The following is a 27,588-nucleotide window of genomic DNA, read 5'->3' as shown; positions in this document are numbered from 1 at the left end:
TGGCATTAAGCTCGGCATACAGTGTGTGATAGGCTCCACGGCTCTCAAGTAGTTCGATAATGGGGTGTCTCCAAAAATGCCTACGTTGTCTCCTTCTCCATCTTTGGCGATTTCTGTCTTGCTCCCAAGCAAAAGCACAGGCAAGAAACAGCTTGATGCTTAAATCCAGGTTGAAATAAAAGCTCTCCATGCGAAGGTCCATCATGACACAGCATACAGGAGCAAAATCTGAAGATTACAGCTGTTCAGGGGTCTATATAAAGAAATACCATAATACACGCCCTCTGTAGTCCCATTGGTGGTGTCTAGTTGTCTAGATTTTTCTCTTGTGAAATTTCACAACATGCGCACCAAAAACGCAAACGCAGGAAAAAACGCATGTAAACGCGTACAAACGCGGTGTTTTTTTAAACACATGCGATACCGCATGTGTCTAAAAAATGCCGTGTTTGTACGCGTTTATATGCATTTTTTCCACCACTTGCGGACGCGTTTTAAATGCTGCGGATTTAAACGAAATGTGAAACTAGCCTAAGACGGCCGTGCACAGCTTCAGGAAAGCTCCTGGGCCCCAGTGCCGACTTGTGCTGTGCAGTGCGCAACACTTTGCTTTACAATGGGGCCCGATGAACAGTAGCACATAAGACCTGCGGGCCCCTCTGTGTACTGCTGTTCACTGGCCCCCAATGCAACAGTAAGGGCAGTAAATCCCTGATGTCGGCCCTGGGCACAGGCCCCAAGGCATCTACATAGCACTTGGTGTTGAGCATGAATGACAGTCTAATATACATATGCAAATTGCCTCTTCTGAGAAAAAAGAGGACTTAAACTCTATAGCGCCACCTGTTGGAAGTAGCGATCCTACAAGTCACAATCAACCCTTTAACGAGTCGTGCAATATGACTTAGGATAAAAGCCAAATCAGTATCTCAATTCGCAGACACAGTGTTTCGGGCTGTTGGCCCTCGTCAGTGCGAAGCATGAGAACTGATTTGGCTAGGTGAGAGGCTCTGGACTGGGGTCTAAAGGGTATCGTTTCTCCCTATGGAGAGTGACATACCATCTCTGGCTTGTCAAGGTAAGGAGGCTTATTCGCCGTGCAATGCTCCTCTGGGAAATATAATATGCAAATTGCCTCTTCTGAGAAAAAAGAGGACTTAAACTCTATAGCGCCGCCTGTTGGAAGTAGCAATCCTACAAGTCACAATCAACCCTTTAACGAGTCGTGCAATATGACTTAGGATAAAAGCCAAATCAGTATCTCAATTCGCAGACACGGTGTTTCGGGCTGTTGGCCCTCATCAGTGCGAAGTATGAGAACTGATTTGGCTAGGTGAGAGGCTCTGGACTGGGGTCTAAAGGGTATCGTTTCTCCTTATGGAGAGTGACATACCATCTCTGGCTTGTTAAAGTAAGGAGGCTTATTCGCCGTGCAATGCTCCTCTGGGAAATATAATATGCAAATTGCCTCTTCTGAGAAAAAAGAGGACTTAAACTCTATAGCGCCACCTGTTGGAAGTAGCAATCCTACAAGTCACAATCAACCCTTTAACGAGTTGTGCAATATGACTTAGGATAAAAGCCAAATCAGTATCTCAATTCGCAGACACGGTGTTTTGGGCTGTTGGCCCTCATCAGTGCGAAGCATGAGAACTGATTTGGCTAGATGAGAGGCTCTGGACTGGGGTCTAAAGGGTATCGTTTCTCCTTATGGAGAGTGACATACCATCTCTGGCTTGTCAAGGTAAGGAGGCTTATTCGCCGTGCAATGCTCCTCTGGGAAATATAATATGCAAATTGCCTCTTCTGAGAAAAAAGAGGACTTAAACTCTATAGCGCCACCTGTTGGAAGTAGCGATCCTACAAGTCACAATCAACCCTTTAACGAGTCGTGCAATATACAGTGCTTTAGAAAGTATTCGGCTTCCTGGAACTTTTCAACCTTTTCCCACATACAGTATCATGCTTCAAACATAAAGATACCAAATGTAAATTTTTGGTGAAGAATCAACAACAAGTGGAACACAATTGAGAAGTTGAACAAAATTTATTGGTTATTTTAAATTTTTGTGGAAATTCAAAAACTGAAAAATGGGGCGTGCAATATTATTCAGCCCCTTTCCTTTCAGTACAGCAAACTCACTCCAGAAGCTCATTGTGGATCTCTGAATGATCCAATGTTGTTCTAAATGTCTAATGATGATAAATATAATACACCTGTGTGTAATCAAGTCTCCATATGAATGCAAACTGCTGTTCACCACCGATTTCCATCAAACCTCACTGAGCTCGAGCTGTTTGCCAAGGAAGAATGGGCAAGAATTTCAGTCTCTCGATGTACAAAACTTGGACATACCCTAAGTGACTTGCAGCTGTAATCGCAGCAAAAGGGGGCGCAACAAAGTATTAAGTTAAAGGGGCTGAATAATATTGCACACCCCACTTTTCAGTTTTTGAATTTCCACAAAAATTTAAAATAACCAATAAATTTCATTCAACTTCACAATTGTGTTCCACTTGTTGATTCTTCACCAAAAATTTACATTTGGTATCTTTATCTTTGAAGCATAATATGTGGGAAAAGGTTGAAAAGTTCCAGGGAGCCAAATACTTTCGCAAGGCACTGTATATTTCTTCCATTTTGGGTTGTATTTATATAGCAGTAAGGGTATGTGCACACGCTGCGGATTTTGCTGCGGATCTGCAGCGGATTTGACACAGCAGATTCGCAGCTGTTTTCCCTGAGTTTACAGTACCATGGAAAACAAAATCCGCAGTGCACATGCTGCGGAAAAAAACATGCGGAAACGTAGCTTTGTTTATTCCGCAGCATGTCAATGCTTTGTGCGGATTCTGCTGCGGTTTACACCTGCTCCATAATAGGAATCCACAGGTGTAAAACCGCATGTGAAATCCGCACAAAAAACGCAAAAAAAGCGGTAAATCCGCAGGACTTCCACAGTGCGGATTACATGCGGATTTACAAAAAATAAGTTATAGGGCGCCTGGAGGTGATGATATCTAATCAGTCTGTATATTAACTGGTGTGATAGTATGCACGTGTGAACACTGCTCTACATTTCAACAGTTTAACTTGACATATTAATAATGACATTGCTATATACTAGCAGACAGCATAACCTGACACTGACTCCAGCAATGAATGAGTTAGTTGTTTCAGGTGTCATGCTGCTGACACAGGGGCTGGAACACTGGTGATTGGAAATTAAGATGTTGCGGGTTGGTATGGATGTGTCTGATGCCTTCAAAGGTTGCTGTGACTTGGCTGGCACTGACCATATTGATTTTGCCATCGGCTCGTTAGTGGAACATGCTGGAAGCTGAAAGGATCTCTACTCTTGTATAGTACAAATAAATCTATGTCAGAGCTGTGTGGGGACAAAGAGTTGAAAATATCAGCCACCTTCATTATGTACTGCCTAGTGTGCAGGCACATGGATACAGACAGGGACAAGAATTTCCTGCCAACAAGGAACTCTAGATTCTAAAAAGCTAAAGTGATAATATATTCGTACATTGAGGCAAGTTTACAGTTTTCTGGATTAAACACTCTGAATGATATGGCAGTTAGGCTAAAGTCTGAATTTATTGAGCCTTGGCAGACTATTTTTAACCATTTGCAAATGTAGCCAAAAAGTGTCAGTATTTTCATTTAGCACTGAGAGTGCACTATCATGATGAATCTTGTAAATGTGTAAGGGGGTATAATATGTTCTTGCATGTGCTGCTTGTCCCGGTTCCGTGCGTTCTGATCTGTTCATAGCTATTTGTATAATATGTTGTAAATGTTTGTATTGCTGCTGTGTATTTACTAAAATGCGGTTTTTACATCTACTATTAAGTAGGGAAAGTGTAGTGCCCATATTTGGCCACAAGATGGGGCACATTATAGTTGTAGATAGAGTACTTTACATAGTTAATTTAGGAGGGGCTTGTTGTAGGTTATTTCCTGAATAGGATTTCCTGAATAGGATTCAGTCAGGACCAGGGAACCCGTAGAACCTGTAGGGCCTAGTGCCCTGAGGTGACACAGTGACCCCGCAATGTTTTAAGTGGGAAGCCCAGCAATCCCAGGTCTTCACAAGCAGTGACAGTGGTAACAGCAGCCAGCGCTACAGTGGAAGTCACAGCAGTAAATACAGGCAGGTCGCTCACCATGTGGTAGCTGATTACATAGGCTGACGCCCTCGTACCTGGGGCGAAACAGACATAGTGCAGCTGAACAAGAAGGACACTGAGGAGCGATATGTTACAGTCTGACCCGGTAATGCACTGTGTGACAGAAGGAGGAGTACAGGGAAAGAGGAGAACATGTACTGCTTGAAATGTGAAGTTGATGCTGTAAAAGAAATGAATGTGCTGTGTTCTGAAGCCAGTAAAGTTGTTCAGTTGAAAGCTGGAACAGACTGTGTCTCAGTTCTTGCGAAACCGTATCAAGGAAGCCTCCAGCAACAAAAGAGAGACCCTGATGGCGCAGAAGGAGAAGACACAGGTATGCTGACTAAGGAGCACCGTGTTTCTCATAGATTGTAAGCTTGCGAGCAGGGCCCTCATTCCTCTTGGTATCTATTTTGAACTATGATTTATGTTATGCTGTAATGTCTATTGTCTGTACAAGTCCCCTCTATAATTTGTAAAGCGCTGCGGAATATGTTGGCGCTATATAAATAAAATTATTATTATTATTATTATTTATGTGGGGGGAGGCCAGGGTGCGATGCAGCGGGAGTCCTCAGCCATAACTACTGCCCTGGTCAACCCTTACAAATGTCCACTGAAGGGAAAGAGACAGATGCATCATTAATACCAGGGGCAGACATGCCATTGGTGCAACCTTTGCAGCTGCACAAGGGCCCAAGAGGTAAGAAGGACAAATTCCAGCTTTCAAGACTAGTGTTGAGCATTCCGATACTGCAAATATTGGGTATCGGCCGATATTTGCTGTATCGGAATTCCGATACCGAGTTCCGATATTTTTGCAATATCGGAAATCGGAATCGGAAGTGTGCGGTGCGTATGGTTCCCAGTGTCTGGAGAAGAGGAGACTCTCCTTCAGGCCCTGAGATCCATATTCATGTAAAAAATAAATAATAAAAATAAAAAATATGGATATACTCACCCGTCCGGCGGACCCTGGACCTTAGCGGTGTAACCGGCAGCCTCCGTTCCTAAGAATGCAGGGAGTGAAGGACCTTCGATGACGTCGCGGCTTGTGATTGGCTCATGTGACCACTCACGTGACCAATCACAAGCCGCGACGTCATCGAAGGTCCTTGACTCTGCATTCTTAGGAACGGAGGCTGCTGGTTACACCGCTAAGGTCCAGGGGCCGCCGTAGGGGTGAGTATATCAAGATTTTTTATTTTTATTCTTTATTTTATACATGAATATGGATCCCAGGGCCTGAAGGAGAGTTTCCTCTCCTTCAGACCCTGGGAACCATTCTGATATTTTGTGTCCCATTGATATGCATTGGTATCGGGTATCGGTATCGGTGATATCCGATATTTTTTGGATATCGGCCGATCCAATTCGATACCGATACCTTTGCATATCGGAAGGTATCGCTCAACACTATTCAAGACTCAAAGAGCATTTAGCATAGACACAAACCTCTCAAATTTTGACTACTTCCCTAGTCACACAACTAGCCACACCTGTTTACCATTTATTTCTAAAAAAGTAACTGCAGTTTTTTACATGTGTTTTTCAGGAACCACAGAGCAGTCTCTATAGAGAAAAAAAGCACAATAACTATGCAGTTCAGCCTTGTCTTTAGACGCATGAAGGGCACAGTTTTCTTTAAATCACATCCACTTGCCTTGGACAGTTAAACACAGCAGAATTTCTGTGCCAAAAAATGAGCAAAATAAACACAGCATTTATGCTACATGTGATCATGGCCTAAATATGCAATCAAAGTGGATATGATTTTGTGAGAACTCCGCCCTCGATGTGAGTCGCCCACCAGGGATGTGGGTACCCGGTGCCGGGTCCGGTGTTCACAGGGGGATGTCATGGTGGCGACCCGGTCCGTGGCCCTGGGCGCCCATGTAAAAGGGGAAATTGAATAAAGTTTATGTTCGTGACGCCTCCTGTGGTATTCAGTCAGTGGGGTCCTCTGGGGTGATGTTATGGCAGCTAGATGGTATAACTTCCCACAGGTGAAGTATATCCCCCAGGCTCCCGGTGTGTAGATGGAAGATGGTGAATGGTGCAGTAAAGAATGAGGACACAGGTTTGCAGTCTCTTTTCCTGGTTTACTGAAGACTTCAGGCAGCCACAGTCCAGGGTACCAGATCACAGGGCAGGCAGGGTCTGGCCGGCTTGGAGGTAAGCTAGGAGTCCCCTTATCCAGGTGGAGATCAAAACCTTCCTCTAGCTCGGTGGTGTTGTAGTCCCTTACTGCCTATGGCTTCAAATAAGGTCCTCACAGTTTGTCTCTGTCCCACATATAGGATAGGACAATACCTGCATGACAGGTAACTCGAGCCTGTTTATAGGGACTCTAGCACGCCCCGGGCTCTATGTGTTACTGTGTCTCAGGTGTGTGTGGCGGACAGGTAACTTGCAGTTCAGCTGTCCTGCTGGTCTCTGATGTAAGTTGTGGAGTCCCTTACAGTCCTCGGTGTTCCAGCTTCCGGTGTCTACACCTCAGAAGGAGGCACTTTGCTCGTGGCTGGTCTCCCACTGGTGTTCCTCTCCTGTGCTTTTCTCCCCTACACGCTCACTGCAATATATTCGGCTTTCGTATAATCTCTTTCCAGGAGATGCAACACTGCGGCTACACAGCTCCGTACACCTTCTTCTGCCTCAGACAGCCCCAGTCTGCTTCCTTTCACTAACTGTCTAACTTTCCCTTCAAACTACCATATATATGTGGAATCACCTAGTAAATAGGATCAAAAGCTGCCCCTGGTGGCCTGGAGTGTGAATGTGTTGCATGCTTGTGTTTACCTGGTGACAGTTATCCTTCCTTGCCTCCAAACATAACATCACTCTCCCCGTGAGGATAGCAATGTTACTGTGATGACCAGGACCCCGGGGCGCCACAGATGCATCTCATGACACTGTTGTAGTTTGCTGTTTCAATGCTTTTTTTCTCTACAAGCTTCTTTGTGGAGCATGAAAAAAATGCATTTAAAAAAAATTGTTGTTGCAATTTAAAGGGAACCTGTCACCCCGAAAATCGAAGGTGAGCTAAGCCCACCAGCATCAGGGGCTTATCTACAGCATACTGGAATCCTAAAAGATGAGAAAAAGAGGTTAGATTATACTCACCCAGGGGCGGTCCCGGTACGATGGGCGTTGCGGTCCGGTCTGGGGCCTCCCATCTTCTTACGATGACGTCCTCTTCTTGGCATCACGCTGTAGCTCCAAAGCAGGCGTACTTTGTCTGCCCTGTTGAGGGCAGAGCAATGTACTGCAGTGCGCAGGCGCCGGGAAAGGTCATAAAGGCCCAGCGCCTGCGCACTGCAGTACTTTGCTCTGCCCTCAACAGGGCAGACAAAGAACGCCTGCGCCGGAGCCGCAGCGTGAAGACAAGAAGAGGACATCATCTGATGAAGATAGGAGGCCCCAGACTGGACCGCAACACCCATTGGACCGGACCGGGACCGCCCCTGGGTGAGTATAATCTAACCTATTTTTCTCATCTTTTAGGATACATCGGGGGCTTATCTACAGCATTCCAGAATGCTGTAGATAAGCCCCTGATGCTGGTGGGCTTAGCTCACCTTCGATTTTCGTTGTGACAGGTTCCCTTTAAAATGCAGAAGTTTTTCTGTAATATTAAAAAAAGCATTAAAAACATTGCATCCCATCCGCAGCAAAAAAGCATCAAATAAGGGGGAAAATGTGACACCGCAGAAGTTCGGTTGTCACAGTGGTACTGCCTTCCTCATGAGGAGGGTGATGCCATGCTTGTAAGAGAGGAAGATCCCTTTAACAGGTAGCATGTACACACAACACTGTTCTGAATCCAGGCCAGAAGGGGGAGCTGTGATCCAGTAAGTGGGTGGCTTCCCTATATATTCTGGCTGGAGTGGAAGTTTGGGTCAGTTTGTCAGAGAGGAGTAAGGAGTGAGGAGTGAAAGCTGGGGCCGAGCAGACAAGTGGTTCTGCAGCTCCTTGAAAGAGCAAAGAGAGAGAAACAGAGCAGTCTGTAGGAGACTGATAGGGGAGGAGAAGCACAGGAGAAGTAAAGAGCTAAAGGGGAGCTGTGACTGAGCTCCCTCCACGCTGAAGCGCAAGAATCTGGTAGCCGGAAGACCAAGGTTATGGGGGTAAATGTATGCCTCACAGCTGAAACCGGCGGACAGAAGATTGCAGGTCGCCTGCCCACCATTAACACCCGAAGGCACAGCAACACATAAAGCCCGGAGTCAAACTTAGAAACACCTGTAAAAAGGCTTAAATTGCCTGCCATACAGGTAGTGTCCTACTAAAAGGGACAGAGAGAAAGTGAGAACCTTGTGTGAGGCCTTAGGCAGCAAAGGACTACAACACAGCGCAGAGAGGAAGGCATTCAACCCCACCTGGCTAGGGGGATTTCTGAATCACTTCCAAGCTGGCCAGACCTTACCATCACCTGTGATCCGTACCCTGGACTGTGGCTGCCTTACACCAGTAAAAGATAAAGAGACTGCAACCTTGTGTCGTCTGATTCTTTCTACACCATCGACCACCTTTCCCTACCACACCGGGAGCCCTGGGGATCCAGCTTCACCTGTGGGAAGCCATACCATCCCTAACCGAATACCACAGGTGGCGTCACGAACACTCTTTATTCAAATAATCACTTTAAAGACCTTCCCTTTTACTTAGACTCCCAGGGCCATGGACCGGGTCACTGCCACTGTGACCACCCCATTAACGACTACCGGACCAGGCCCGAATACCCCAAGGTCCTAGCGGGTGCTCCAAAAACACATCCTGCAAAGACACTGAGCTGCTTGTGCTTGCTCAGCTCACTGCCTCGTGGCAAACTCCTTTCACCTCACTGACATCACCGCAAGCATGAGAAAGTTCTCATGCTCATGGTGCCGTCAGAAAGGTCCTCAGAGTTCAGAGTGAATTTACTTCTTTCACCTCAATCAGATCAGTGCAAGCACCGTGGAAAAGTTCTAATGGTGTTCGTGCTGATGTCATTGAGTTGAACTGAGTTCATTAGCTCTAAACTCCGATGACTTTTCCGACGTCACCACAACCTTGAGAACTTTGTTCACGGTTGCAGTGACGTCACTGAGGTGAAAGGAGCTCATTGGATATGAAGTCCCGCTCAACTTTACCATGTCACCTTGAGGCACTGAGCTGAGCAATCACGTGCAGCTCAGTGTCTCTGCTGGATGGCAGGTTGTATAGTCGTATCATGCAACAATGCAACCTGCCAACTAGATGTAACAGAGCTAGACGTGTCGCAGAGCAATTGGATTATTATCTTGTCGGCCGACAGGTGAGGAATATGGTTGTTTATTATTTTAATTGTTTTACAGGAGACATTGGCTTCAGTGGACTGGGTGTTGATGTGAGTATAGGTGTTTTTGGTAAATTTAGATTCAATAAAGGAGTCTGTGTCATTATTTCAAATAAAGGACTTTATTCTGGATGTTACTTTTTTAACAATTTGACTAAGGGGTTAGTAATGGGGGCATCTTATTGACGCCTCTCCTTTAGTAACCCAAGGGCTTGATGTCACCTGACAATACAAAGGTGACATCAATCCCAATACTATCACCCCACTTGCCACCAAGCCAGAGCAAGTGGGAAGAGCGAGGCTAAGCGCCATAATTGGTGCATCTTATAGATGTGCCATTTCTGGGGCAGCACTTAAGAAGCATAATTGTTATAGTGTCACTCAGTATTGTGTCTGTCAAATGAGCCCACTAGGGTTCTTGGAGGCAAAATATGGTCACTGTTTTCTACAGCATTTGCAGACGGCAATAATAATTTCTAGGGTGCAATTTCTCCATCTATAGGGCACAAAGGAGACATTTTAATTTGTAAGGGGAACATGGTAGGCATTATTATTCTTGAGGTACTAAGAGGATTAGGAATAGGGACATGGAGCGCCCCCATGTAAGGGCCATGGGGTACTCTGTACCGGGTCCTTCAGTACTCGATGGGGATGTCACGGTGGCCCGACCCGGCCCATGGCCCTATGAGGGGCGTCCAATAAAAGGCAGAGTTCGTATAGAATGGTAGTGTTCGAGACGCCATCTGTGGTATTCGGTCAGGGTGACCGACGCTGCTTAGGGGTCCGCTTGGGTGATGTTATGGCAGCCTGATGGTATACCTTCCCACAGGTGAAGTGTATCCCCAGGGCTTCCCAGAAGTGTAGATGGTGATGGTGGATGATGTGAGGCGCAGTGAATAATGAGGACACAAAGGGTGCAGTCTCTTTACCTTTACTGAAGGCTTCAGCATCCACAGTCCAGGGTACGGACCACGGAGTAGGCAGAGTCCGGCCGGTCTGAGGTCAATTCCAGAGTCTCCTTATCCAGGTGGAATTCAGTAGCCTTCCCATAGCGCCTGTGTGTTGTAGTACCTCCCTGCTGAGCAACTCGGTAAGGTCCTCACAACTGTTAGATGTTCTGGATGTTATGTCTTCCTCTCTGTCCCCCTGACGGATAGGACAAACACGTATGACTGATGGCCTGAGGCTTTTTATAGGGACCCTAGAGACGCCCCGGCCTCCACAAGTTGCCACCGTGCCTCCTGTGTATATGGTCGGGCAGCCAACGTAGAATCAACTGTCCTGCCAGTCTCTGAAGTAAAGCGTAGAGTCTGTTACTCCCTCAGTGTTCTGGCTACCAGTACTGCGCTTCAGAAGGAGGCAGCCTGCTTCTAGCTGGTCTCCCTCTGATGTTCCTCTCCTTTTGCTATGACTTCGTTTCTCACTCACTGCAACACAATTCCTTTCAATGTCTCCTTCTTGGGATGCTGCCGCATGAGATGCAGGCGCAGCTCCGTGTACCCTCGTCTTCCACAGGCCGCAGTCTGGAACTTGCTAGAGATCACTCCAACCAGCCTCTGCCAAACTCGGTCGGGACTGTCTGATGCTCACTGGATGGAATCCAGCTAGCTTCTCCCTGACTTCCTATCCAACCCACCAGTTTTACCTAACTGTGAGGAGTGCCCTAATAGATAGTAGCTTAGCTACCCCTGGCGGACTGGAGTGTGAAGTGTGTTTTGTGGTTGTGATACCTGGACAGAAGATCTCCTTCATTGCCATCAGACGTAATATCACTCCCCCTGGTGGAAGAATAACATTACTGCAAGGACCAGGACTCTGGTGCGCTGTACACACATGCAACTGCAGCAGCTCAGCAGAGGGATATCAGCAGGATTGGTAGTAAGAGTAGTTTGTGCAGGTTGGGAATAGATGGGAACAGTGCTGGAAATGTGAGAAGTCATAAGTGTCTTTGTTGTAATCACTGCAGATGAGTCCTGTCTGAAAGAAGCTGTCATGTTGGTCTGGGAATGATGGAATAGTGAATGACTCCATCAGAAAGAATGTCACTATTTATAACTGTACTGTGAACTCTTAGATGTTCTGCAGCACTGTTGTCTACCATTATATGGTCACTATATGGCTGAAATATCAGTCTTAATCTGTGTATAGATATTTTCAGAAACAGTATGGTCATTGGCTGAGGTTCCCCTTTGCATATAATTAGGCTGCACCATAGAATCATAGAATCATAGAATTGTAGAGTTGGAAGGGACCTCCTGGGTCATCTGGTCAACCCCCTGCTCAAAGCAGGATTCACTAAATCACCCAGACATGTCTGTCCAGCCTCTGTTTGAAGACTTCCATGGAAGGAGAACTCACCACCTCTTGTGGCAGCCTGCTCCACTCATTGATGACCCTAACCTGACCCTATCAAAAAGTTTTTTCTAATATCTAATCTGTGTCTCCTCCCATTCAGTTTCATCTAATGCTTCTAATCTTTCCTTGTGCAAATGAGAATAAAGATGATCCTTCTACAATGTAACAGCCCTTGAGATATTTATAGACAGCTATTAAGTCTCCTCTCAGTTTCTTTTTTTGCAAGCTAAACATTCCCAAATCCTGTAACTGTTCCTCATAGGACATGGTTTGCAGACCGGTCACCATTCTGGTCGCTCTTCTCTGAATTTGCTCCAGTTGATGTGTTTTTTAAAATGTGGTTCCCAAAACTGGACACAGTATTCCAGATGAGGTCTGACCAAAGAGCAGTAGAGGGCAATAATGACTTTGCGTGATCTAGACTGTGTGCTTCTGTTAATACATCCCAGAATTGCGTTTGCATTTTTTGCTGCTGCATCACACTGCTGACTCATGTTCAGTTTATGATCTATTAGTATACCCAAGTATTTTTTCACATGTGCTGTTGCTTAGCCCTATTCCTCCCATTCTGTGTATGCCTTTTTTCATTTTATTGCCCAGATGTAGTACTTTGCATTTTTTCTTGTTAAAAACCATCCTGTTAGTTGCTGCCCACTGCTCCAGTTTATTTATGTCTTTTTGAATCCTCTCTCTCTAGTATTAGCTATCCCTCCTAGCTTTGTGTCATCAGCAAATTTAATTAGTTTACCCTCAATTTCTGCATCTAAACCATTGATAAAGATGTTGAACAATACAGGGCCCAGGACAGGACACCACCGTAGTTGTACACATGGTTACCTGTTTAGGGGCCCACTCAGACGTACCCCCCAGCTGATCCTCTGGCTACGCCGCTGCTGCTTGTGAAAATAAATTATGTGCAGCTTGCTTGCAATTTTTTTATTTATATGGCTTACATTCTTCTGTTGTCAAAATGGTCACTTAGGCTACTTTCACACTTGCGTCTTCTGGCGGCTGTCACAATGCGTCGGCGTGACGTTTCGACGGATGCGTCAACAATAGTGAAAAATGGATGCAACGCATACAGTATTTTGATGGATCCGCTGGACGGTTCCTTCGAAAAACTGGATCCGTTGCATCCGTTGTGTCTGTTTTTACCATCCGTTTCATCCGTTTTTATGACGTATCTGTTTTCCATGTCTAAAAATGGGAGTCTCCCAAATGTGATTGGCTACTGGAAAATAGGGAAAACTATATATAGACTGTTTTTACAGCCCATCTTTGAAAGGGTTTAGAGAATGTGGCAGAGATGGAAGGAGTGCTTGTGAGGATTGCGAACGTGGTTACCGATGTGATTTTTGAGACCAATCGGCTGGATATAATAGTTCGGGAGAAGGAGTCAGCAGCAAGATGGAGGATGCTTCAACAGCGACGTCGCCGACTATGGATACATCCCATAAACGCACAGCGGATGACCCGGGGCGTCTATTCAACTCTCTACATGGAGTTATGGCAGAACCCATAGAATTTTTTTAATTATGTTCGGATTAGGCAGGAACACTTTAATGTTTTGCTGGGACAAGTTGGGGATGTCATCCAAAGGCAGGACACACGCATGAGGTTTTCCATCTCACCGGCGGAGCGGCTGATGGTGACACTGCGGTAAGCCTACTTGTTTGTTTTGTTTTTTTTATATCATTGTTCATATTTAATGCCATGTAAACATGTTTTAACCTATGGAAAACCACATCAGCAGTGAACATGCTGCAGAAAATACTGCGCTGAAACACTGCGTTGCATTTTCTGCAGCATGTTAATTTTTTTATTGTTTGTGGCCATTCCACAGTGTTTAACACCTGCTCCATAATAGGAATGCACAGATGTAAAAATGCTGTTTTTAATGTGCACTACAACAGAACGAAAACTTCCACAGTGCCATTTATCGAAACTTTAAAGAAACAAAAAAATTAATATTTGTGTAAATTGCTTAAAAATGTTATGTTGGTCTTTGCAATTGTTACTAACATTTTTATTTGTTTTTCACAGATTCCTTGCTACAGGAGAATCCCTAACTTCACTACATTACCAGTTCCGCCTTGGAATATCAACAATTTCCGGAACTGTGAAAGTGACCTGCCTGGCTATATGGGATACCTTGCACCAGGAGTACATTCCACAACCGACAATGAACATCTGGCTGCAGAGTGCTGAACATTTTGAGAAACTGTGCCATTTCCCAAATTGCTTGGGTGCCGTAGATGGCAAACACATCCGTATTGCAAAACCTGCAGGATCTGGCTCAGAGTACTTTAACTACAAAAAGTACTTTTCAATAGTACTCTTGGCCATAGCAGATGCCAACTGTAAATTTATGGCTGTGGACATTGGAGCCTATGGCCGGTCCAACGACTCGCAAGTCTTCAAAACTTCTCCGATGGGCCATTGTCTGTATGGAGACAGCTATGATTTTCCACCAGCAAGACCACTCCTGGGAACAACTGGACCACCTATGCCATTTGTCTGTGTTGGTGATGAGGCATTCCAGTTGTCACCACACCTACTAAAACCGTATGCAAGCAGAGACTTGACCCGAACAAAAAGAGTTTTTAATTACCGCTTAACTAGAGCCAGATGAGTGGAGGAGTGTGCGTTTGGAATTTTAACCGCAAAGTGGCGAGTGCTGCTAACTGCCATAAGACTGCACACACAAACAGTGGATGAGGTTGTCAAGGCCTGTGTGGTGCTGCATAACTATGTTCTTTCCAAGGAGCCTGTTTCCATGGATGATGAGGACTCTGAGACAACCTTGTGGGATTACCAAAGCAGCTCTGTTCGTTCTGCAGGTTCTGTTTCCAGAATGAGGGACCACTTTGCAGAGTATTTCGTGTCACCTGTAGGCAGAGTTCCATGGCAAGACAACATAGTGTGAGATCTTTCATGTCTCGGTGATTTATGTTTCTGTACAAAGTGTTTTTATTGACACCAGGTTTTATTAATTAGTTTCCAAAAGTTTGGTATGTTTTGTAATAAACCAAATATGTTATACCTTTTAACGTGTGGTGTGTAATGTTTTTTTACCTTTTGTTTGTTACCATACCAGCATACCTAAATGAAGGCACTAAACCAAAAAATAGTTTTTAAACTAAAAAAAAAATTATTTAACTTTTTTTTAAATTTTTTTCCAAACCTTTTGTCATACTTTTTTTAACCCCTTCACCCCCAAGGGTGGTTTGCACGTTAATGACCGGGCCAATTTTTACAATTCTGACCACTGTCCCTTTATGAGGTTATAACTCTGGAACGCTTCAACGGATCCCAGTGATTCTGACATTGTTTTCTCGTGACATATTGTACTTCATGATAGTGGTAACATTTCTTTGATATTACCTGCGTTTATTTGTGAAAAAAACGAAAATTTGGCGAAAATTTAGAAAATTTCGCAATTTTCCAAATTTGAATTTTTATGCAATTAAATCACAGAGATATGTCACACAAAATACTTAATAAGTAACATTTCCCACATGTCTACTTTACATCAGCACAATTTTGGAACCAACATTTTTTTTGTTAGGGAGTTATAAGGGGTTAAAAGTTGACCAGCAATTTCTCATTTTTACAACACCATTTTTTTTTAGGGACCACATCTCATTTGAAGTCATTTTGAGGGGTCTATATGATAGAAAATAACCAAGTGTGACACCATTCTAAAAACTGCACCCTTCAAGGTGCTCAAAACCACATTCAAGAAGTTTATTAACCCTTAAGGTGTTTCACAGGAATTTTTGGAATGTTTAAATAAAAATGAACATTTAACTTTTTTTCACAAAAAATTTACTTCAGCTCCAATTTGTTTTATTTTACCAAGGGTAACAGGAGAAAATGGACCCCAAAAGTTGTTGTACAATTTGTCCTGAGTACGCCGATACCCCATATGTGGGGGTAAACCACTGCTTGGGCGCATGGGAGAGCTCGGAAGGGAAGGAGCGCCGTTTGACTTTTCAATGCAAAATTGACTGGAATTCAGATGGGACGCCATGTTGCGTTTGGAGAGCCTAAACATTGAAACCCCCCACAAGTGACACCATTTTGGAAAGTAGACCCCCTAAGGAACTTATCCAGAGGTGTGGTGAGCACTTTGACCCACCAAGGGCTTCACAGAAGTTTATAATGCACAGCCGTAAAAATAAAACAAACATTTTTTCCCACAAAAATTATTTTTTAGCCCCCAGTTTTGTATGTTCCCGAGGGTAACAGGAGAAATTGGACCCCAAATGTTGTTGTCCAATTTGTCCTGAGTACTTTGATACCCCATATGTGGGGGTGGAACCACCGTTTGGGTGCATGGGAGGGCTCGGAAGGGATGGAGCACCATTTGGAATGCAGACTTAGATGGAATGGTCTGCAGGAGTCACATTGCGTTTGCAGAGCCCCTAATGTACCTAAACAGTAGAAACCCCCCACAAGTGACACTATTTTGGAAAGTAGACCCCCTAAGGAACTTATCTAGATGTGTGGCGAGCACTTTGACCAACCAAGGGCTTCACAGAAGTTTATAATGCAGAGCCGTGAAAATAAAAAATCCTTTTTTTATCCCACAAAAATTATATTTTAGCCCCCAGTTTTGTATTTTCCCAAGGGTAACAGGAGAAATTGGACCCCAAAAGTTGTTTTCCAATTTATCCTGAGTACGCTGATACCCCATATGTTGGGGAAAACCACTGTTTGGGCACACGAGAGAGCTCAGAAAGGAGGGAGCACTGTTTTACTTTTTCAATGCAGAATTGGCTGGAATTGAGATCAGACGCCATGTCGCGTTTGGAGAGCCCCTGATGTGCCTAAACAGTGGAAACTAGTGTTGAGCATTCCGATACTGCAAGTATCGGGTATCGGCCGATACTTGCTGTATCGGAATTTCCGATACCGAGATCCGATACTTTTGTGGTATCGGGTATCGGGTATCGCAACAACATTAATGTAATAATGTGTAAAAAAGAGAATTAAAATAAAAAATATCGCTATACTCACCTGTCCGACGCAGCCGGGACCTCAGCGAGGGAACCGGCAGCGTTGTTTGTTTAAATTTCGCGCTTTTACTTGGTTACGTGAAGTCCCGGCTTGTGATTGGTCAGGGCGGCCATGTTGCCGGGACGCGGACCAATCACAGCAAGCCGTGACGAAATTACGTCACGGCTTGCTGTGATTGGTCCGCGTCCCGGCAACATGGCCGCCATTAACCAATCACAAGCCGTGACGTCACGGGAGGCTGGACATGCGCGTATTTTGAAAAGCGCGCGTGTCCAGCCTCCAGTGACGTCCCGGCAACATGGCCGCCATTAACCAATCACAAGCCGGGACGTCACGGGAGGCTGGACATGCGCGTATTTTGAAAAGCGCGCGTGTCCAGCCTCCAGTGACGTCCCGGCAACATGGCCGCCATTAACCAATCACAAGCCGGGACGTCACGGGAGGCTGGACATGCGCGTATTTTGAAAAGCGCGCGTGTCCAGCCTCCAGTGACGTCCCGGCAACATGGCCGCCATTAACCAATCACAAGCCGGGACGTCACTGGAGGCTGGACACGCGCGCTTTTCAAAATACGCGCATGTCCAGCCTCCCGTGACGTCACGGCTTGTGATTGGTTAATGGCGGCCATGTTGCCGAGACGCGGACCAATCACAGCAAGCCGTGACGTAATTTCGTCACGGCTTGCTGTGATTGGTCCGCGTCCCGGCAACATGGCCGCCCTGACCAATCACAAGCCGGGACTTCACGTAACCAAGTAAAAGCGCGAATTTTAAACAAACAACGCTGCCGGTTCCCTCGCTGAGGTCCCGGCTGCGTCGGACAGGTGAGTATAGCGATATTTTTTATTTTAATTCTTTATTTTACACATTAATATGGTTCCCAGGGCCTGAAGGAGAGTTTCCTCTCCTTCAGACCCTGGGAACCATCAGGAATACCGTCCGATACATGAGTCCCATTGACTTGTATTGGTATCGGGTATCGGTATCGGATTGGATCCGATACTTTGCCGGTATCGGCCGATACTTTCCGATACCGATACTTTCAAGTATCGGACGGTATCGCTCAACACTAGTGGAAACCCTTCAATTATAACTGAAAACCTAATCCAAACACATCCCTAACCCTAATCCCAACGGTAACCCTAACCACACCTCTATCCCAGACACACCCCTAATCCCAACCCTATTCCCAACCGTAAATGTAATCCAAACCCTAACCTTAACTTTAGCCCCAACCCTAACCCTAACTTTAGCCCCAACCCTAACTGTAGCCCTAACCCTAGCCCTAACCCTAACACTAGCCCTAACCCTAGCCCTAACCCTAGCCCTAACCCTAACCCTAGCCCTAACCCTAGCCCTAACCCTAACCCTAGCCCTAACCCTAGCCCTAACCCTGATGGGAAAATGGAAATAAATACATTTTTTTAATTTTTTATTTTTTCCCTAACTAAGGGGGTGATGAAGGGGGGTTTGATTTACTTTTATAGCGGGCTTTTTTTAGCGGATTTTTATGATTGGCAGCCGTCACACACTGAAAGACGCTTTTTATTGCAAAAAATATTTTTTGCGTTACCACATTTTGAGAGCTATAATTTTTCCATATTTGAGTCCCCAGAGTCATGTGAGGTCTTGTTTTTTGCGGGACGAGTTGACGTTTTTATTGGTAACATTTTCGGGCACATGACATTTTTTGATCGCTTTTTATTCCGATTTTTGTGAGGCAGAATGACCAAAAACCAGCTATTCATGAATTTCTTTTGGGGGAGGCATTTATACCGTTCCGCGTTTGGTAAAATTGATAAAGCAGTTTTATTCTTCGGGTCAGTACGATTACAGCGATACCTCATTTGTATCATTTTTTATGTTTTGGCGCTTTTATACGATAAAAACTATTTTATAGAAAAAATAATTATTTTTGCATCGCTTTATTCTGAGGACTATAACTTTTTATTTTTTTGCTCTTGATGCTGTATGGTGGCTCATTTTTTGCGGCACAAGATGACGTTTTCAGCGGTACCATGGTTATTTATATTCGTCTTTTTGATCGCGTGTTATTCCACTTTTTGTTTGGCGGTATGAGAATAAAGCGTTGTTTTTTGCCTCGTTTTTTTTTTTTTTTTTTTACGCTGTTCACTGAAGGGGTTAACTAGTGATACAGTTTTATAAGTGGGGTCGTTACGGACGCGGCAATACTAAATATGTGTATTTTATTGTTTGGTTTTTTTTATTTAGATTAAGAAATGTATTTATAGGAACAATATACACTCACCGGCCACTTTATTAGGTACACCATGCTAGTAACGGGTTGGACCCCCTTTTGCCTTCAGAACTGCCTCAATTCTTCGTGGCATAGATTCAACAAGGTGCTGGAAGCATTCCTCAGAGATTTTGGTCCATATTGACATGATGGCATCACACAGTTGCCGCAGATTTGTCGGCTGCACATCCCAAAGATGCTCCATACAAGGCAGGATGGATCCATGCTTTCATGTTGTTTAAGCCAAATTCTGACCCTACCATCCGAATGTCGCAGCAGAAATCGAGACTCATCAGACCAAGCAACGTTTTTCCAATCTTCTACTGTCCAATTTCGATGAGCTTGTACAAATTGTAGCCTCAGTTTCCTCTTCTTAGCTGAAAGGAGTGGTACCCGGTGTGGTCTTCTGCTGCTGTAGCCCATCTGCCTCAAAGTTCGACGCACTGTGCATTCAGAGATGCTCTTAGGCCTACCTTGGTTGTAACGGGTGGCGATTTGAGTCACTGTTGCCTTTCTATCAGCTCGAACCAGTCTGCCCATTCTCCTCTGACCTCTGGCATCAACAAGGCATTTCCGCCCACAGAACTGCCGCTCACTGGATTTTTTTTCTTTTTCGGACCATTCTCTGTAAACCCTAGAGATGGTTGTGCGTGAAAATCCCAGTAGATCAGCAGTTTCTGAAATACTCAGACCAGCCCTTCTGGCACCAACAACCATGCCACGTTCAAAGGCACTCAAATCACCTTTCTTCCCCATACTGATGCTCGGTTTGAACTGCAGGAGATTGTCTTGACCATGTCTACATGCCTAAATGCACTGAGTTGCCGCCATGTGATTGGCTGATTAGAAATTAAGTGTTAACAAGAAGTTGGACAGGTGTACCTAATAAAGTGGCCGGTGAGTGTATATATTTTTTTGGGGGGGAATTTTTTTAAAAAATTTTTTACACATTGGAATATTTTTTTTTTTTACACTATAACATTGCCCCAGGGGGGGGGCATCATGTTATAATGTAAGATCGGTGATCACCGATCTGACGTTCACTTTTTCTATGCTTCCCGGCGCCTGCTCTGAGCAGGCAGAGTGAAGCCACCTCCCTGCAGGACCCGGATGCCGTGGCCATCTTGGATCCGGGCCTGCAAGGAGGAGGAGGAGAAGGTAAGAGACCCTCGCAGCAACGCGATCACATCGCGTTGCTCCGGGGGTCTCAGGGAAGCCCGCAGGGAGCCCCCTATACCGCCGGCACATCGCGATCATGTTTGATCGCGGTGTGCCGGGGGTTAATGTGCCGGGGGCGGTCCGTGACCGCTCCTGGCACATAGTGCCAGATGTCAGCTACGATAGGCAGCTGACACCCGGCCGCGATCGCCCGCGCTCCCCCCGTGAGCGCGGCCGATCGCGCTGGACGTACTATCCCATCGGTGGTCATACGGGCCCACCCCACCTCGATGGGATAGTACGTCCAATGTCAGAAAGGGGTTAAAAAAAAACTTTTTTACACATTTCAACATGTAAATTTTTTTAAAACATTTTTAGCGCAAAAAAACAGTTTTACAAGACTGTAAACTGTGGGGTGGAGATACTAGTGGAGCACCCACAGACGCAGGGCCACGGGGTACTCGGTACCGGGCCTCTCTGTCTCAGTCCTGGGGTTGTCACGGTGGCTAGACCCGGTCCGTGACCCTGCTAAGGGGCGTCCAATGAAAGGTGTGATGATTGTGCGTGGTGCAAGGTGCGATGAATAACGAGGACACAGGGTTGCAGTCTCTTTACCTCTTTACTGAAGGCTTCGGGATCCGCAATCCAGGGCTAACAGGGCTGGCTGAGACCGGCCGGTCCGAAGGCACATCCAGAGTTCCCTTTGCAGGTGGAAATCAGTGCCTACCTTCTAGCGCCTGTGTGTTGTAGTACCTCCCTGCTGAGCACCACGGGATAGTCCTCACAACTGTTGTGTCTGTTTCTGATGTTCTTTCTCTCTCCGTCCCCCAGATGATATGGCTAGGACGCACCCGTATGACGGGGTAGACCTGGAGTTATTTTATAGGGACCCAAGAGATGCCCCTCTCCCACAATTGCCTCCGTTGTCTGCTTTGAGGTGATTTAGGTGAGACAGCCAACCTAAAGTTAACTGTCCTGCCGTTGGTTTGAAGTAATGCTTGGAGCCCAATACTTCCTCGGCGTTCCGGCCACCGGCTACGTGTCTCAGTAGGATGTTGCCACGGTCTTAGGGCACGACTCCTACTGGTTCTATTTTCCTTTGTGCTGTGATCTCGTTTCTCACTTCTCCACAATAAACCTCGCTTCGTGTCCTTTCTTAGGATGCTGCTGCAACGGGTGCAGGCGCGGCTCCATAATGATCTGTCCTTTTCGCTAGGCAACTGTTAGGATCCCACCCCTGACAGAGACCCCCCTGAATCTTCCCAGGAACTCCCTCTCTCACAGGATGTTGCCTGGGCAAAACCCAGTCAGCTTCTCTCTAACTTCCTATCCAACCCCCAGTTTTACCAGAGTGTGAGGAGTGGCCTAATACATAGAACCCTTTGCTCCCCCTGGTGGCCAGAGTGTGAAGTGTAATGTGTGACTGTGATACCTGGTCAGGTGAACTCCTTTAGTGCAATCAGACGTAACATCACTCCCCTTAGTGGCAGAGCGACATCACTGCAACGACCAGGACTCTGGGGCACTGCACTCCCCCCCCCCCCGGTTAAATCCAGTACTCCCGGACTGGGAAGAAGAACAACAACACATGTTAGCAAAAGACATACAAAATTTTGAAATGCAATGAACAAGTAAATTTAACAGTGCTTCCCTTTATGGGCGGTAAGGACACTTGAACGTTACAAGCGGAAACATATTTTCATTTTTACTCAAGGTTATAAATAACACTTATGATTAACTCGACTATAAATAACCATCATTACCCAGCTGGGTATTCTATCTACTAAGGGCAAATTTTGAACAATAATTTAACTTTTTGTTAAGGGCGTATAAGCTGAACCCACTAAAGGCCTACTATAAAACCCTAAAATATAAATTAACTTTGTCTTTATTTCTCTGACTTCGAACATGCAGGACCGCCTGGCTACTCGTCCGGCCCTACTGCTTCTTTTCTTCTATAAGCTCAATTTTTATTCACAGTATAAGATCAATCAACCATCTCTCTATGGTTTCCAGGAGGACTCAATAACCCTTACGGGTTCACTTTCTTTCAACTCTTTCCTGTCCTCAATCTCTAGTAACATCATCAAACATTTCCTATTATTTCTTAAATAACTACACACTATCCATTACTATTCAACATTCTTAAAGTAATATTATACTTAAGTGCAACACATGAAGATTCCCTTTAAGAGGGAACCAAGTCTCTTTGAGGTAGTGCAGACTCTCTATCTGCAAGTCTGTTTAAGGCAAGAACTTCTGCGCTGTATTCAAGAACAGTCTCTTCAAAAAGTTCTCCTTTTTGTAAAACCAGTAGGGGGCACCTTTAAGAAGGTGCAAACTATTTACAACACAGTTTGTGAACCATTCACCATCCATGATTCGGCAGTCTTTGTAAACAATGATGAACAAAAGCAAAAATAAAAAGCAAAAACAATAGGGATCCCGGGTAAACGAAGGGATCCCTTTAAGGACAACCCTGGTCGGGTTTTAGCAGCAAAACAGTAGGAAAAACAGTTAACTATTTACATTGGGTCCAGGTCTAAGGTTTACTCCTGTTGAGGCGGCTGCAGCTCCACAGGTAGCAATGGGCGAGGCCATCCGCCCGAGTACCTGCAGCTACCAGGTGTTGTACCAGGAGCTCCCTCGCTCCAAACAGGGGTCTGGGTACCCACAGTTTTAAATCCTGGGATGGCCTGGGCACTAGCCACCACCGCAGTCAGTTCTCTAGCCACCACGGTGGCGGTGGTGGCAATAGTGCAGGTCGTGGTCTTGACGATGGTGCACGTCGAGGTAGCAACGGTGGTCTTTGTGGTAACCGTAGCCTGACCACAAGGGGGCGCCTTCACTACGGGGGATAATTTCACTGGCACCTTAGTCGGGGGTGTCACGGAGCTTCGCCTCTTGTGGACGTTCAAGGCGAACCACCCCTTTTCTCCGATGTGCCGGGTGTAGGTGACTTCATCCCCCGGGTAGATATCCCGATCCGGGTGGCCCTCTCTAAGGTGGGACTCTACATCCCTCCAATTCACAAAAACTTTAGCGTACAGGCCCGACTCCTTAATGAAGCCCCAGCCCCCACAGAGTTTAAAGGCGGTGACGATGCCCTGCCTGCGCGGGGCCTGGTGGGTGGTGCGGTCCTTGCGGGCCCGATCCTTCACTGCCAAGTCCCACTGATGATGGGCCTCCCGCTGGGCCTGGTAATCCTTCTCCTTCTATCGTTGGTCTAGCTGGGCCTGATATTCCGCCCAGCTAAGGGCCTCCACCACCTCCCCTTCCTGCGTCTTCACCCCGGGGAACCCCATGAAATCGGATCCTGGGTTCACCCAGCGACACACTGTGCGCTCCACATAGACCTCGCCCGGCAAGGTGATGGGCGAGATCGGGGCCTTTAAGAGGTGCTCCATACCCATGGCCTGGTCCCAGGGGGTAAGGTGCTGGAGTCTATAGGTCCCAGGGAGAGGGGGTGCTGCGACAGGGCCTATCAGCAGGTCCTCTGCTGGCGGGGCAGGGTCAGCAGACTCACCGGCCAGTGCAGCTTCCTCCATCGCAGCTGGCTCCGTCGGCAGCAGCGTCGGTGGGGGCATCGGCAGGAGCTCCGGCAACAACACAGGAGTCGACGTCGGGGAGTCCTCCGCTGGTGCCTCCTGGTGCAAGGCCTTGGCCTCCATCCACAGTTGAAGGAGCTGCTCGATTAATTCCTCCATCTCGACCTGCAGGAGGTCAGTGCTGGCTGTGGAGATTTGACCGTTCTGCTCTTCCGGGTAGCTGGGGGAGTCCTCCGCTTCCACCCCACACTCTGGTTCCGAGCTGTCAGCCATGGCATTCTCCACGTGGCGCACTTCCTGGTCTTTTTCCCGCTCTCTCCTTCGTGGGCGGTTTCTTTTTCTTTGTCTCTGCCCTCCATTAAGGATTAGGAGGAGGATCTCGGCTGCTGACGGACACGTCCTCAAGGTACAGAAATATTTACACTGGGCAGCCATTGTCTGTCGCGCTCTTCAGCTTGTTTACGCCCACTTCCACACCCTTCTTCTTCTCCTGCACTCCTCTTAGCGCTGTAATGGCGGCGGTTTTGGTGGGAACTTTTGGCGGCAGATAGCAATACAGTCTTCACAATAAATCACGGTTCAAGCACAATTCTGAGACAGTTCCAAGGCACACATGACCTGATTCTTCAGGCTTAAGTAGATCCTGTTCGTGACACCAAATTGGAGCGCCCCCAGACGCAGGGCCACGGGGTACTCGGTACCGGGCCTCTCTGTCTCGGTCCTGGGGTTGTCACGGTGGCTAGATCCGGTCTGTGACCCTGCTAAGGGGTGTCCAATGAAAGGTGTGATGATGGTGCGTGGTGCAAGGTGCGATGAATAATGAGGACACAGGGTTGCAGTCTCTTTACCTCTTTACTGAAGGCTTCGGGATCCGCAATCCTGAGCACTGCTAAGAGGGCTGGCTGAGACCGGCCGGTCCGAAGGCACATCCAGAGTTCCATTTGCAGGTGGAAATCAGTGCCTACCTACTAGCGCCTGGGTGTTGTAGTACTTCCCTGCTGAGCACCACGGGATAGTCCTCACAACTGTTGTGTCTGTTTCTGATGTTCTTTCTCTCTCCGTCCCCCAGATGATATGGCTAGGTCGCACCCGTATGACGGGGTAGGCCTGGAGTTATTTTATAGGGACCCTAGAGACGCCCCTCTCCCACAATTGCCTCCGTTGTCTGCTTAGGTGATTTAGGTGAGACAGCCAACCTAAAGTTAACTCTCCTGCCGTTGGTTTGAAGTAATGCTTGGAGCCCAATACTTCCTCGGCGTTCCGGCCACCGGCTACGTGTCTCAGTAGGATGTTGCCACGGTCTTAGGGCACGACTCCTACTGGTTCTATTTTCCTTTGTGCTGTGATCTCGTTTCTCACTTCTCCACAATAAACCTCGCTTCGTGTCCTTTCTTAGGATGCTGCTGCAACGGGTGCAGGCGCGGCTCCATAATGATCTGTCCTTTTCGCTAGGCAACTGTCAGGATCCCACCCCTGACAGAGACCCCCCTGAATGTTCCCAGGAACTCCCTCTCTCACAGGATGTTGCCTGGGCAAAACCCAGTCAGCTTCTCTCTAACTTCCTATCCAACCCCCAGTTTTACCAGAGTGTGAGGAGTGGCCTAATACATAGAACCCTTTGCTCCCCCTGGTGGCCAGAGTGTGAAGTGTAATGTGTGACTGTGATACCTGGTCAGGTGAACTCCTTTAGTGCAATCAGACGTAACATCACTCCCCTTAGTGGCAGAGCGACATCACTGCAACGACCAGGACTCTGGGGCACTGCAATAGTGGAGGGGCTGGAAGGTTGGACCACGTCGATAGGTGGAGAAAGCCTACTGGGTTGGGGTGTAGTGGAAGGGGGGGTAAAACAGGAGGCTGAGCAGGGGGGGTGGTGTTGGGGTAGGTGGAATACTAAATGGGAAAGGAAAGCTTGACAAGGAACAAAACATTGGGGAGGACATTGGGATTTGGGGCCGGGATGGGAATTCGGACTGGGCAGGGAATTGGGACTGGGCTGGGAGTTGGGACTGGGCTAGGAATTGGGACTGGGCTAGGAATTGGGACTGGGCTAGGAATTGGGACTGGGCTGGGAAAGTGGTTTGGAAAGGGTTGTTTGCAGAGACAGTGGCTGTGTGGGGAGTTGTGGGAGTTGTTTGGCTTCGGAGATGACCTGCACTAGAGCAGCATGGCAGCCTTGCATTACCCACATCTGCTGGTCAAGAGTAAGATTTTCCATGCTCCTGAGCATGGATTGAAAAAAAAGGTTGTTTGGAGATTGACTTGCATCTGAATGCAGCCTATCCAAGCCACTGCTGTGTTCATTCATGCGTATTTGCAGCATGTTGCACCCAGCAGTCACTTGCTCTCCCAAAATTTTGAAAGAGCTTTGGAAGACTGCATTCAGATGCAAGAACTCAGGAGCATAGCTCCTTTCCGGACCCCTCAGTCACTGCCGCCACAAACCTAATGGTGGTCTAGAGGTGGCAGGATCAGAGGGGTGGGATAAAGGGAACGCTAACTCTTGACCAGCAGCTTCAAGTAACGAAGGTTGCAATGATGCTCCAGTGCTGGCAGCGGTGGAAGTGAATGGGGCAGAGGTACCGGAAGGGCCAGACGAGGGGTCAGAGGGGTGGGGTCTAACGACGTGGCCCTCGGTGGCGGACTCCTGAGAGATCGCTCCAGAGGGGTCCAAGGTAGATGCAGGCTCCCGATGGCTACAGACGGTTCTGTGAAATAGGAAAAAAAAAATATATTGATAGTTAAAAGCCTGCCTGAAACCAAACAAGTTAGACAGGTAAACATGGTGATTTATTCCATGGGCTGTTGAATACTTACGTTCTACTCAGCATCGTTTCCCGGAGGAAGGACAGGGCACGGCTATATTTATATCGGTGCCTTCAACATCCTGATGAGCCACTCGGAGCCTGCATCTCCTCGTTAAACTCCCTCTTGAAGCGATCCCTGAGTGACCGCCACTGCTTCCTAACCCTTTCACCTGTAAAGACAAGAATGAAATTTAAAAAAGTGTTAATTACAACACATTCCATTCAGCTCAAAACATAACTGAAAAGTGAATACTTACGTTCTTGAGTCTGCTGCCTTGGCTGAAGGTCCTCCCACCTCGGAAAAAGGTTTTCGCATACTTCCTCCCAGAGCCGACGGGTCACATACGTATCAGCATGCCTGCGGTCAGCCATGTTCCACAGTGGCTCCCGCTCGCGGACCTCCTCGATGAGGCGGTCAACATCGAGCCCGCCGTCCTCACCATCTGAGTCGGGAGCACGCTGTGAAGACTGTGAAAAGAAATAAAAAATAGTACACTGAAACACAAAACTACCAAGAGAAAAAAGAAAAAAAAAATACAAACTCACTGCTGGCTGACCGCTGCGGAGATAACGACGCCGACTCTGGGAGTGGCTGGGAGGACCTTCATGGCATTGGCCAGAATGTGCAGCAGACTAAAAAAAAGAAAAAGAATTATGTTTGATGTAGGCATATGTTGTATGTGTATAGCGATGTATGATGATTAGTGTTGAGCATTCCGATACCGCAAGTATCGGGTATCGGCCGATACTTGCGGTATCGGAATTCCGATACCGGTATTCCGATACTTGCCGCGTATCGGATACCGGAATCGGAAGTTCCCAGATTCAAAATGCACAAATTCATCCAATGAGAATGATTCCAAGTGTGGGCACATCCTGTTCAGCATGGAGGGCATGAAACTACTGGCAAGGCTGTGATTGGCTGCTGAAATGATGTCATGATGCA

Source organism: Ranitomeya variabilis, chromosome 4 (assembly GCF_051348905.1).
Source record: "Ranitomeya variabilis isolate aRanVar5 chromosome 4, aRanVar5.hap1, whole genome shotgun sequence".
NCBI classification, from domain to species: Eukaryota; Metazoa; Chordata; class Amphibia; order Anura; family Dendrobatidae; genus Ranitomeya; species Ranitomeya variabilis.
Note: the sequence above shows the minus strand (reverse complement) of the source record.